The following is an 11,306-nucleotide window of genomic DNA, read 5'->3' as shown; positions in this document are numbered from 1 at the left end:
AAAATAGGACATGAACGAGGCGCGCGCGCTCAGCAGGGCTCGTTGCTGAGGCGACCGTCGCGCGCTCCGGCGTTAGCTGCTAACAGGCTAATTCACGCGGTTCTTTCGGCGAGTCGCTCATAAACGCGTTCAAAAACATCCCGCGGCGTCTGAACGCGGTCCTGACATCCGGACATTCACACAACCTCGGACAACTCACCTGGAAACGAGAAGAATCATGTTCACTGGATCATTTTCTACGAGACGTTTCTTCTGTTCTCCCGTCGAACAGACAGAATCTCATCCGACGTCCTCACGCGAGACTTGGCTGGGACTTCTCCCCGCGCGCCCTGGCTGCTCACACACACACACACGCACACACACACACACACACACACACACACACACGCACACACACGCACACTGACACCTGCTGGCAGTTTACTGACACTACAGCACACTGTGATCTCATTCTCTCTCTTTTTATTTATTTTATTTTTTTTAACGTGATCTCATTCTCTTTTTATTTTATTTATTTTTTTTAAGTGATCTCATTCTTTTTATTTATTTATTTATTTTTTAACATGATCTCGTTCTCTCTTTTTATTTATTTCTTTTTATTTTTAACGTGATCTCATTCTCTTTTTATTTTTTTTATTTTTTTTAACGTGATCTCATTCTCTTTTTATTTATTTTTTTATTTTTAACGTGATCTCATTCTCTCTTTTTATTTTTTTTTATTTTTTTTAAAGTGATCTCATTCTCTTTTTATTTTTTTTTATTTTTTTTAACGTGATCTCGTTCTCTCTTTTTATTTATTTTTTTTAGTTTTAACGTGATCTCATTCTCTCTTTTTATTTATTTATTTTTATTTTCTGACGTGATCTCATTCTCTTTTTATTTTTTTTAATTTTTTTTAAAGTGATCTCATTCTCTTTTTATTTTATTTATTCATTTTAACGTGATCTCGTTCTCTTTTTATTTTAAAGTGATCTCGTTCTCTCTTTATTTATTTTTAACGTGATCTCGTTCTAAAGCCAAAATCAACAAAAAGAGGTTCTGTAAAACGTCACGTTGTCACGGCAACATCTGAACCAATCAGCTGTGAGATGAGCTGGAGAGGCAGGCGTTTTAGGTGGCAGTCTGGGGAGAGTTTTTTTTTTTTAACCTTACAATTTATCCACGATATCTACGTTATAAAATATATATATATATGAAATGAGGAAAGATTAAAAAAAAAAAGTTCAAACTCTTTCAATAAATATGCGTTAAAATCACATTTGACCAGAAACAGGAAACACCAAGGTGTCGGCGTCAGCTCTCTCTCGGCCTGTAATGAACACAGAAACATCACTTTGTAGGGTAACCAATATTTAATATCACTTTTCTTCAATGTTGATATGAAAGACTTTGTAAAATGAATGTTTTTTGTTGTTTTTTTCTTCCCAAATGGCGGCGTGGAGACGTTTTGTTTATCGTGAAATAATTTGAAAAAAAAAAAAAAAAAACCTGAAAGAAATCACTGCAATAAAAACGGGCAGTCTTCGTTACTTTAATACAATTTTCCATCCGAGTGACGTCACAGAGGTCAAGAAACGAGATCCAGCAGCTCGCCTCCACAAAAGAAAACATTATATTTATATATATGGTAAAAACAATCAAATAAAGACAAAGAAACACGGCGCATTATTACGAGATGATCTGCGTCCAATTCAAGGCGTACTTTGAGGAAAACATTGACGTAGGTTGAAGCGGAGTAACGAGGTGAAGAAGTGAAACGAGATCCACCGAACAGACGAAGGGAAGTCGACGTCCGCGTGAAGCTGCCGCGGTTCAGAAACGCTTTTGTTGTTGTTACGTCTAAATCGAGACCGAAACACCTGAATATATCAAAATAAAAATAATCGTAATAAAAACACCTTCATCTCTTTTCAACTTTGCTTTGTCGTCTTTTTTCTTCAGCAAAACAAAACTCAAACAAACTCCTCTCGCGTTCGGTTCTCGCTTACTTTACGTCGTTCTGCTTTTACTGCCGGATAATAAAACGCGAGCGATGTTTCTTAACGTCAGCGACTAAATAAAACTTAAATAGGCCGATTACAATCTCACCAGATCAACCAGCGACGTACCGACGTCTTGTTTTGTTGGTTTTTTCTTTGTTTCCTAAAAAACCCCAAAAAGTCCTTTCTGAGGACTCTTTACTTCCAGCGTTGTTTCAAATCTCACGTGACAGGAAATGACCTCGGCCCGCCCCCAAAATATCTGCAGCTTTAATGACTTTACCCAGAAACCAACATGTTTTTAACGCTCGATAAACACACCGATTCTTCCGTCCAGCAGCGGTCGTGCAAAAATAAAAAAGATCAAACGTCCTCAGACGCCTTCATTTGAAAATGATTTAAGTCCCGCCCCCTTTTCTTCTACGTAGCTAATTATCGCGAGCGTTTAAAAGGTGGGAAGTGTCCGGCGTTTCACACTCGTATGAACTGTAACATCCTGGTACTCGTAGCGCACTGCGATGTTTCTGGACCCGACGGCGTGAACGCACTTATACGCTCAAACTAGCGAGCGTTCGTACGACGTTTGCAACGTCGGTGTCAAGTTTTACCGCGGAGTCGCTCGCTCTGCGTTTTTGGCGGGAAAACGAGTCGGCCGAGCGTGGAAGGAGGGCGGGAACACAAAGAGAAGGAGGGCGGAGGTCGGCAGCTTCACCTGGACGTGACTCCATATCAGTGCAGGTTACACAAAATGTCAAAATAAAAACAAAACGTACACAAAATAGAGAAAGAAGCACTCGGTGTCGGACACCGGCTCAACTTTTCACATCACCGTCTTCTTTTCGGTTCGCCGAGGCTCCCGACGGCCTCGCCCCGATTTCACTCTCCGTTTCCCGCCGGCTGGACCCGTGTTCGAGGCCCGGACCGGACGGGTAACTTTTTTAGTTTTATTTTTTGGCCGTAGCTTTGTGATTTGTGATTTGTCCGCGGTCCGAGTCCCTTTTTCCAAAAGGCCACCAGCCCGGACGTGGAAGTCCGCCGGTGACTCGTCAAAGCTTTGGGGAACGTTCGGCGTTCCCCGTCCTTCCCGATTGTAGTTGTCAGTGCAAATTCAGTGAGGAAAAGTCCTTTCTTAGATCCACCGTGCGTCACGCTGAAGAGCTGCAACTAAAGTGACTCAGTTTTGCAGCGGACTTTTTTTTTTTTTCTTTTTTTTTTTAACTGTTTTTTAGGAAAATCCTCAGTAACAAAACTAGAATCTCAAGTTAAAATAACAAGAAAATATACAGAAATATATGTTTACGATATATTATGTACATTTAAAAAAAAAAAAAAAAGGCCAAACACGTGGCTGCCTCTTCAAAGAAAGTGCTGTCGTTGCGTAACATCGGACGCTGGCTGCGTCGCTGCTCGGACACGACCTCGGAAAATAAAAAATACAAAATGTTAGCTTCTTTCCGTCGGGAAATAACCGACACACACACACACACACACACACACACACACACTCACACACACACACACACACACACGTCACATCAGATTTCCAACAAATGGAAATGGTGCTGATTTAAACCACAAATATTAAACAGGTCAAACTTGGCTTAAAGTATCGCAGAGAGGCAAAAGAGTCCGAGTTGTGAAACCTTTATTCTATTTATGCAAAAAAAAAAAAAAAGGAACATTTAAGTATATTTTTTTATTCTATTCTTGAAAACGCAAAATAAAACAACAAAAATTGAACCTTTTACCACCAAAGTTAATGTTGGTCCCAAATTTGAAAAAAAATATTCTCTCAGGGTGTTTATGAGATTTCTCGTTCACAAAAATGTAATGAGTGGAAAAGATGGACGAGAGGTCACAGTGACTTTGACCTTTGACCTTTGATCACCAAAATCTATTCGGTTCATCTGAGTTTAAGTGAACATTTGTGCCTAATGTGAAGAATCAATACATCCTGAAGACCAAGTGAACATTTGTGCCAAATCTAAAAAAATTCCATCTGGGATTTCCTGAAATATTACATTTGTATTGTTTCTACCTGGTGATGTGTTTATTTCCTTTGTTGCAGTTGGTTGAATTGTTGGTCTGATTGTTGTCTTTGTTGCATCTTTTTATTTCCAATGTTTTCCAGTAATGTAACAACGGACATTTTCTTAATCAGCCAGAGAACAGAGGAAGTTGAAGGTGTGAAGATCGTCACTTGAGATAAATGTTCGTGTGAATGCGACTTGTCTTTTGTGCAACGTGAACCCAGCTGCTCCGAGATGGGCCGAACGGTGCAAAAGGAGGGTGTGTTGTTCAAAAATGCGTCCGTACGGTGTAATTTTGGTGTCGTAGTTTCTCCTCCGACAGCTCCAACCAGGTCCACCTGATTCAGTGGCTTCAGTGGGCAGAACGCACATGAACAGACTTCTCCAAAATCCTATAGACAGGTTTGGTGGATGTCCAACGTATTTAATACCATTTAGACAAGTAATTCAAAGATCTTTTTGAATGCTGCCTTCTGATGCAGTTAATCATGTCACTAGAATTACCACATAGAGGTTGTAGGAAACCACATTTTCTCTGAAAACTAAAGAGGAAGTGTTTGTGGTGAGAATGTGGGTTGAACAGCAGAAGAGATCTGCAGGTTGGTTTTACTAACGAGGACCAGATAAACATCAGAAACACAAATGCTTCTCACATTAATGAGCGTCTGACTGAACCGTCTTTAAGCGTCCCACCATCCAACTTGTGAAAACGTGTCGTAGCAGTTCAACATGTTTCATCAGAGTCTGTTTGACTCGCTGCAGACATGAACCTTCGGTCCAGTAATGCTATCTGATGATATAGCAAGCGGTGACCAGCTGGCTTCCTAGTTCGAAATGGTTTGAAGCAGGAAGTGACCATATTTGGACGAGCTGGGGGAGGAGCTAGCGGTGGATCTGACTGGTTCTGATTGGAAACCTACGTCCCGCCCACCGATAGCCGTAACTGCACCACAGACCTGTCAATCAAACAGACACGTCCTGTTGCGAGGTGAGTTTGGAACGGACCCGAACGCAGACACAGACTCGGGTCAAAGTTCAAATACAGTCTTCATTTTGTACACAGGTGGTCACGTGACTAAAGTCTTTTCACCCGATCTCCTCCTGATTATCTTGCTGATAATTCAAGACTTGAAGAAATATTCTACTTTTCCTGACCACTTTGGTAAAACTACACCAAGACACCCCTTTGCTCATTAACCCCTCTGTTATGTGGTGCGGCAGGATTGGACCCAAAATGGAGTTCAGGTACAGAACAGACTTTATTTACTGGTGAAGGATGAGTCTGAGGCAGGCTAGCAGGCTGGATAGAGGTAGTCCGGCAGGACAGGACAGGACAGGACGTATTACTGGCGACAGGTTGCGGGTGAGTGGACGTAGCAGACAGGATGGACCGACAACCCAGGACTGCAGGACCAGGGTTGATATGGTGTCGGGAGGTGATTAGTGGGATGAGGAACCGGTGTGTCAACCTGCAGGTGGTAATCAGCTGGATTGTCAGCAGCTGCTCAGAATGATCAGGGGCGTGGCCATGGGAGGTTTCTGGAGACAGGAAGTGGAGAGACACAGACCAAAACACAAAGCACATGGCACACCACAATAAACATGGGAATGACAGCACACATGAAGAGAGGAGATCTGGGGAAACAAAGGTCAAAACACAGGGTCAGACAGGGATCCTGACAGACTGCTGTCCAAAATAATCCCCATATCTAAATATTATCATCATCATGACTCAACATAACAACTTGCTATATCATAATAACCGGTTCTGGTATTACCAGGGGTCTCTAGCACAAAATTCTGGGTCCATTTTGTTCTCAATCCATGAAGCCCATCGCAAAAAACAATCTCAATTAACAGAAGTTAAACAAACAAGGAAATACATTTTGAATGTTGAAGGAATGTTTTTTTCAACAACAAAGCACAGAAAACAGAAGATGTGAGTAATAATATTAAATAAACAGAGAGCAACGTTTAAATATATTTAAAATTATAAGCATATTTAAAACAACAAAGCATAAAAAACAAGAAAATATGTTTACAAAACAATAATTTAGTCCCGGTGAGTAAACAGTAGAAAGAGTGTGTTTGTCCTGTTTATTCACACTCTTGGCCTCTAGAGGGAGTCTCAACTCTCCTGATGGCTGCATGTCCAATCTTCAGTTTCCAATAATCAGTGACAGACAAAGAATGAGACACTTTTTTTAAAGGGCTAAACACCTTCATACCTTGTGTCCTCTATGACAGACACCACTTTCCAATCAATTGTTTCACATTAAAAATCTAAATCTATAATCCAAACGATCACGTAACGTTGATAAAAACAACATATTAACGTGTTACATCTTATTTGTTGGGTTCGTTGACAGAAGCGTAAAGGTTGCCGGGATCAGATGAAACTCCAGCCGAGGAGGCTTTCACGGTGCTGTAGGTCACAGAGTCGCCTTCGTCTTCTTCTTTTTGGTCGTCACGGACCTAGAAGGAAACATTGCAGCGTTTCGTACACGTAAACATAACCTGACGGGAGTTTTGAAAGTCATTATTTCAACACAGTCTCTCCCACGGATGACTCACCCGGGCTTTGCGGTCGTCCTTCCTGGAGTAGCTGATGGAGGCGTAGGAAACACCTTCCTCAGCATCCACCTGCACATTTAAAGACAACCAAATGATTCTGAAAACACTTCAGCACAGCGGAAACTCATCATCATTTTGATAAGTCATCCTTCCTCTTCTCTCTGGTGGGAGGAAGTTAAACGTAACACTCACAGACAAAGATCAGAAAACAAATGTCGCGTTCAACCTGGGTCGTATTTTCCACGGACGCGTATGAACGGCGCCCTCTTGTGGTATTCACGACGACGGAACTCTAAATTTTCCGTAAGCGTCGAGTTCACGAGTTTTGACGTCTTTGCTGACGTTTACAGAAAAGTCAGACGCCATGGAAGTTCATTTTTCGTATGATTTTAAGCTAATATATTGTAATTTTAGTCACGTAGAGTTTGTCTTCGTAACTTAGGAAATAGCCTACGTCTGAGGAAAATGCTGATCTTCCCAACGGCCTCATCTTTTCCTTTTTTGACTTTACATTTTCTGTTAGCTTCTGTTGTTAGCTTGATAAATTGTTAGCCTCCATGGCTTCCAGACGCCATTTGAGTTGTCGTTGCCTAGCAACAATATTTTTACGACTTAAACAGTACAACGCCAAGCATACGGTGCACACGACTTCCCAGGTTGTAACCAAAAACTTGTGTTCCATTTGAACGAATCACGACATAGCGTGAAATCGTTACGCCGGTCCACTAAAAACGTGAGATAGTCACGCTTTGTGCCGTCTACGTGTGAACGTTACATGTTTTCCTGTTGTGGACGAAAATGAAACTTATTTCATGCGTGATTTACAGGAAAATTTTACTTTTAGCTAAAACATCTGATTGAGGTTTGGGAAAAATAAAAACTTTGTATGGGTTACCAAAAAGAACAGCCCAAAAGCGTGTCTATTTCACGCTTTGCCGTGATACCAGGTAGCGATATAACAGCGAGTATAACGGTTGTTTTTCTCGGTGGATGTGGGATCTCACCGTGACCTGATGTTCTTCTGGACCAGACGACGTCTCCACAGGGTTTAAACTCAGCACCTGAGAAAGAAAAGGCGAGTTACATCCAGAAAGCATCTTACAGTAAACGCAACATAAGCTACGTCTGCGTTCTCAGTAAAGGTAAATCGCTGAATCCAAAATACTGCGTACAAGAATTCGTTAATGACACGGCTATAATTAGCACACTGTTGTTCATGTTGTTTTTCTTGTTTGTATTCTCTACGGATCTTTTGACCGTGTTTGTTGACACTTTCAGGTTTCAAGTTGATCGCGAATAAGAAACTCAACAATTATCCCAAACCGTTATTCTAAAATTACCATAAAATATAAGTATTTGAATTATTCAGTTTAAACTCACCGTGTTTTCTTCCTTTTGTGTTTTATTTCCTGAAAAACACAAACGAAGAGTTGAGTTCAGCTTCCGCTTTGTTAATTCTCCTTCATGACAACTTTTTAGTGATAAAAATTGAATCAGTGAATGTTCTCACTTTTATTTTTCTTCCATATGACGACCGCCACCAGAATTATTAAGAGAGCAGCTAAAGCTACAAGAACAGTGATGTACCACCACGACAAACCTGAAGAGAGACAGTTTCAAAATGTTAAACGCAGCTAGCGGCACTGAGTTGATAAATGTTTGAAGTCGCTCAGACTTTAGACGTCAAAGTATGAAAAACGTATTCAGTTGCTACCGTTGGGCTTGTTTCTGTTTTTGGTTTAATTTAATTACAAAATTCCATCTGAGATTTCCTGAAATATTACATTTGTATTGTTTCTACCTGGTGACGTGTTTATTTCCTTTGTTGAATCTTCATCTGAAAAAATTTAAACAACAACAGAACAAAATAACTGTACAGTGAGAAGGTACTTCATGTTACCTTGACAACAACAGAGGACACAAACTGCTGATATTTAAACTTCAACAAGTGTTTTATGTAATTAAACATCAGTGAGATGATTTTAAACAGTTTTCTCACCTGACGTCTGATGACTGAAGGAAAACAGCTTCTCTTCTTTAGTGTCAACATGTCTCACTTTACACTTCAATAACTTATAAAACTCTGACTTCTGATCAACATGAGATGTTGTAAATGTCACGATGGTAGAACACAGATATGATGATGTCATCATGTCCGGGGAGGTGTTCACCCACTCTACTGTATATCTGCATTGTCCATATGTCAACACAGAGCAGTCCAAGTTGACTGTCTCGTCCACTTCATGGTGAATTACTGTTGAAGATGTGTTGAGAAAGACAACAAAGGTTAAATGAACTTGATCAATAAAGTCAGAATTATTGTCATTTTTTCTGTATTTTGTTCCGACAGTTTGATCTGAAAACACAATGATGTAATAAATACTCACTCTTAACAACAGACAGATGAATATTAAAGTCTGTATGTCTTTGTCCTGGTTTGAACTGTCTGCAGGTGTAAAAACCAACATCTTCATCTGTGACGTTCTTTATAACCAGAGAACAGTTCGATGTAACACTCAGTCTGTCTGATTTAGATCCAACATTTAGTCCAATCTGACCGAGTTTAATCAGATGTACCGCTGATCTGCTATTTGAATTATCGAACAGCCAGTCAGTGATGTCACAGTTACGTTGACCAGGTATCACATTTTCACAAGGCAAAGTGACATCATGTCCTTTGATAGTGAAGAGAGACAGATGTTGTCCAGCTGTTGCTGTCGAGGAGAAGAGAGAGAAATGTGACAAACTGTAAGATGAAAAATTACCATGTTTTGTTTTCTGATCATTTTTAGATACGCACAAGTATCTATCTCATCTTTGTTTTCCAAACGTCTAAAAACTTACAAACAAAAAAACCCTAACCAATAAGAATAATACATAATGATAACATTAATGAACTTTTGTCATCTATTTGTGATTCAAGGTTTCTGATATGAATTCTTACCTGTGAACTGAAGCATCAGCACCAGAAATAAAGACATTTTAATCCATTTCAACGCAGCCATCCTTCCTTTGTCGTCTTCTCTTCTTCTCGTTTACAAAAATGACCAAAAAACCCTCTAAAGCTTCTACTTAACACATCTGCCTCCCTTAAGTAGTGAGCCGTCACTTCCTCATATTGACTGGAGCCTTCCCACCTGTGTCGCTTGTATTTGTTGTCATTTATTAAGGATTTTACATTCAAATCTGTCTGGATTTTGTGAATTTATTAAAAACAGTGAAAATACTTGTTATTTTTATTTATTTCATTTTTAAATATTTTGAACTTTTATGTCCGATGTCCTCATCAAGTCTGTGGAGTCATTCTACCTTGGAAGTGAAGGGGGAAGTTCTGTTGGTAAAGATGGTGCAACGGCGCTGTGCAGGTTTCCGATAAAGACCAACGCAGGTCAGCTGATGTTGTTATGAAATCTTCGGCTCAGTAGAACAGAAGTCTTTCTTCAGAGCAAAATAACCATAAAAGGTTGTTTCTGACGTGGCAGTTTGACTTTTTCTTCTTCTTCCTTGATTTAAACACTGCACAGATGAATCGTTGGTTATTCAGTCAACAATTTGAAATCACATTACGACTATATGTAACGTAGATATATTTAATGTCCAGTTCTATCTATCCATCATCCATCCATCTATCTGTCTATCTGTCAGTATATCTGTCAGTATATCTGTCAGTACAGCAGATTCTCAACCTACGAACCTAAATTCCATTACTATTCATTACTATTCATTACTATTCATTACTATTCCCTAAGACTTACCAGAAATAATTAGAGTACATAACAACACATAAACATGATTACTGTAACTTACCTTTAGAGCGAAGTCGATGCGTATACGTAGAAGTTGGAGCCTTACGCTTTTTGCCACGACCACTACCACTAGCATTTGCTTTCTTAGGCATGATAAACACGTGAGAAACGGGTGATAAATATATGAGAATCGGTAAAGTATCCAAGATGGTACGAACTAAGATGAACACAACAACGAAGTGAGTGTTGGAGCAACGAACGAAGTGTTGGAGATGAGCCAGTGCTGCTCGGCGTGGGTTGCGGCAGAAAGGGGAATCAGTCGGATGTGGTGCGCTGTACAAAATACGAACTTGCGAACGCAATACGGCATTTTACGAACATTTATGGACATCCGTCAGCGGTTGTTCGTATCTACGAATGTTCGTAACTCGAATGTTCAGAAGTTGAGAACCCTCTGTATATCTATCAGTATATCTATCAGTATATCTGTCAGTATATATATCTATCAGTATATCTATCAGTATATATATCTATCAGTATATCTATCAGTATATCTATCAGTATATCTATCAGTATATCTATCTATCAGTATATCTATCAGTATATATATATCTATCAGTATATCTATCTATCAGTATATCTATCTGTATATCTATCAGTTTATCTATCAGTATATATATCTATCTATCTGTATATCTATCAGTATATCTATCAGTATATATATCTATCAGTATATCTATCAGTATATCTATCTATTAGTATATCTATCAGTATATCTATCAGTATATATATCTATCAGTATATCTATCTATCAGTATATCTATCTATCAGTATATCTATCAGTATATATATCTATCAGTATATCTATCTATCAGTATCTACAGTGCCTTGCAAAAGTATTGACCCCCCTTGGCGTTTTTCCTATTTTGTTGAATTACAACCTGGAATTAAAATTGATCTTTATTTGGATTTCATCT

This window comes from Embiotoca jacksoni, unplaced genomic scaffold, assembly GCF_022577435.1.
Source record: "Embiotoca jacksoni isolate LCO1_2020_lvr unplaced genomic scaffold, fEmbJac1.0.p SCAF_54, whole genome shotgun sequence".
In the NCBI taxonomy this organism is placed as follows: Eukaryota; Metazoa; Chordata; class Actinopteri; family Embiotocidae; genus Embiotoca; species Embiotoca jacksoni.
The sequence above is the reverse complement of the archived record's forward strand: the minus strand, read 5'-3'. Positions refer to the sequence as shown.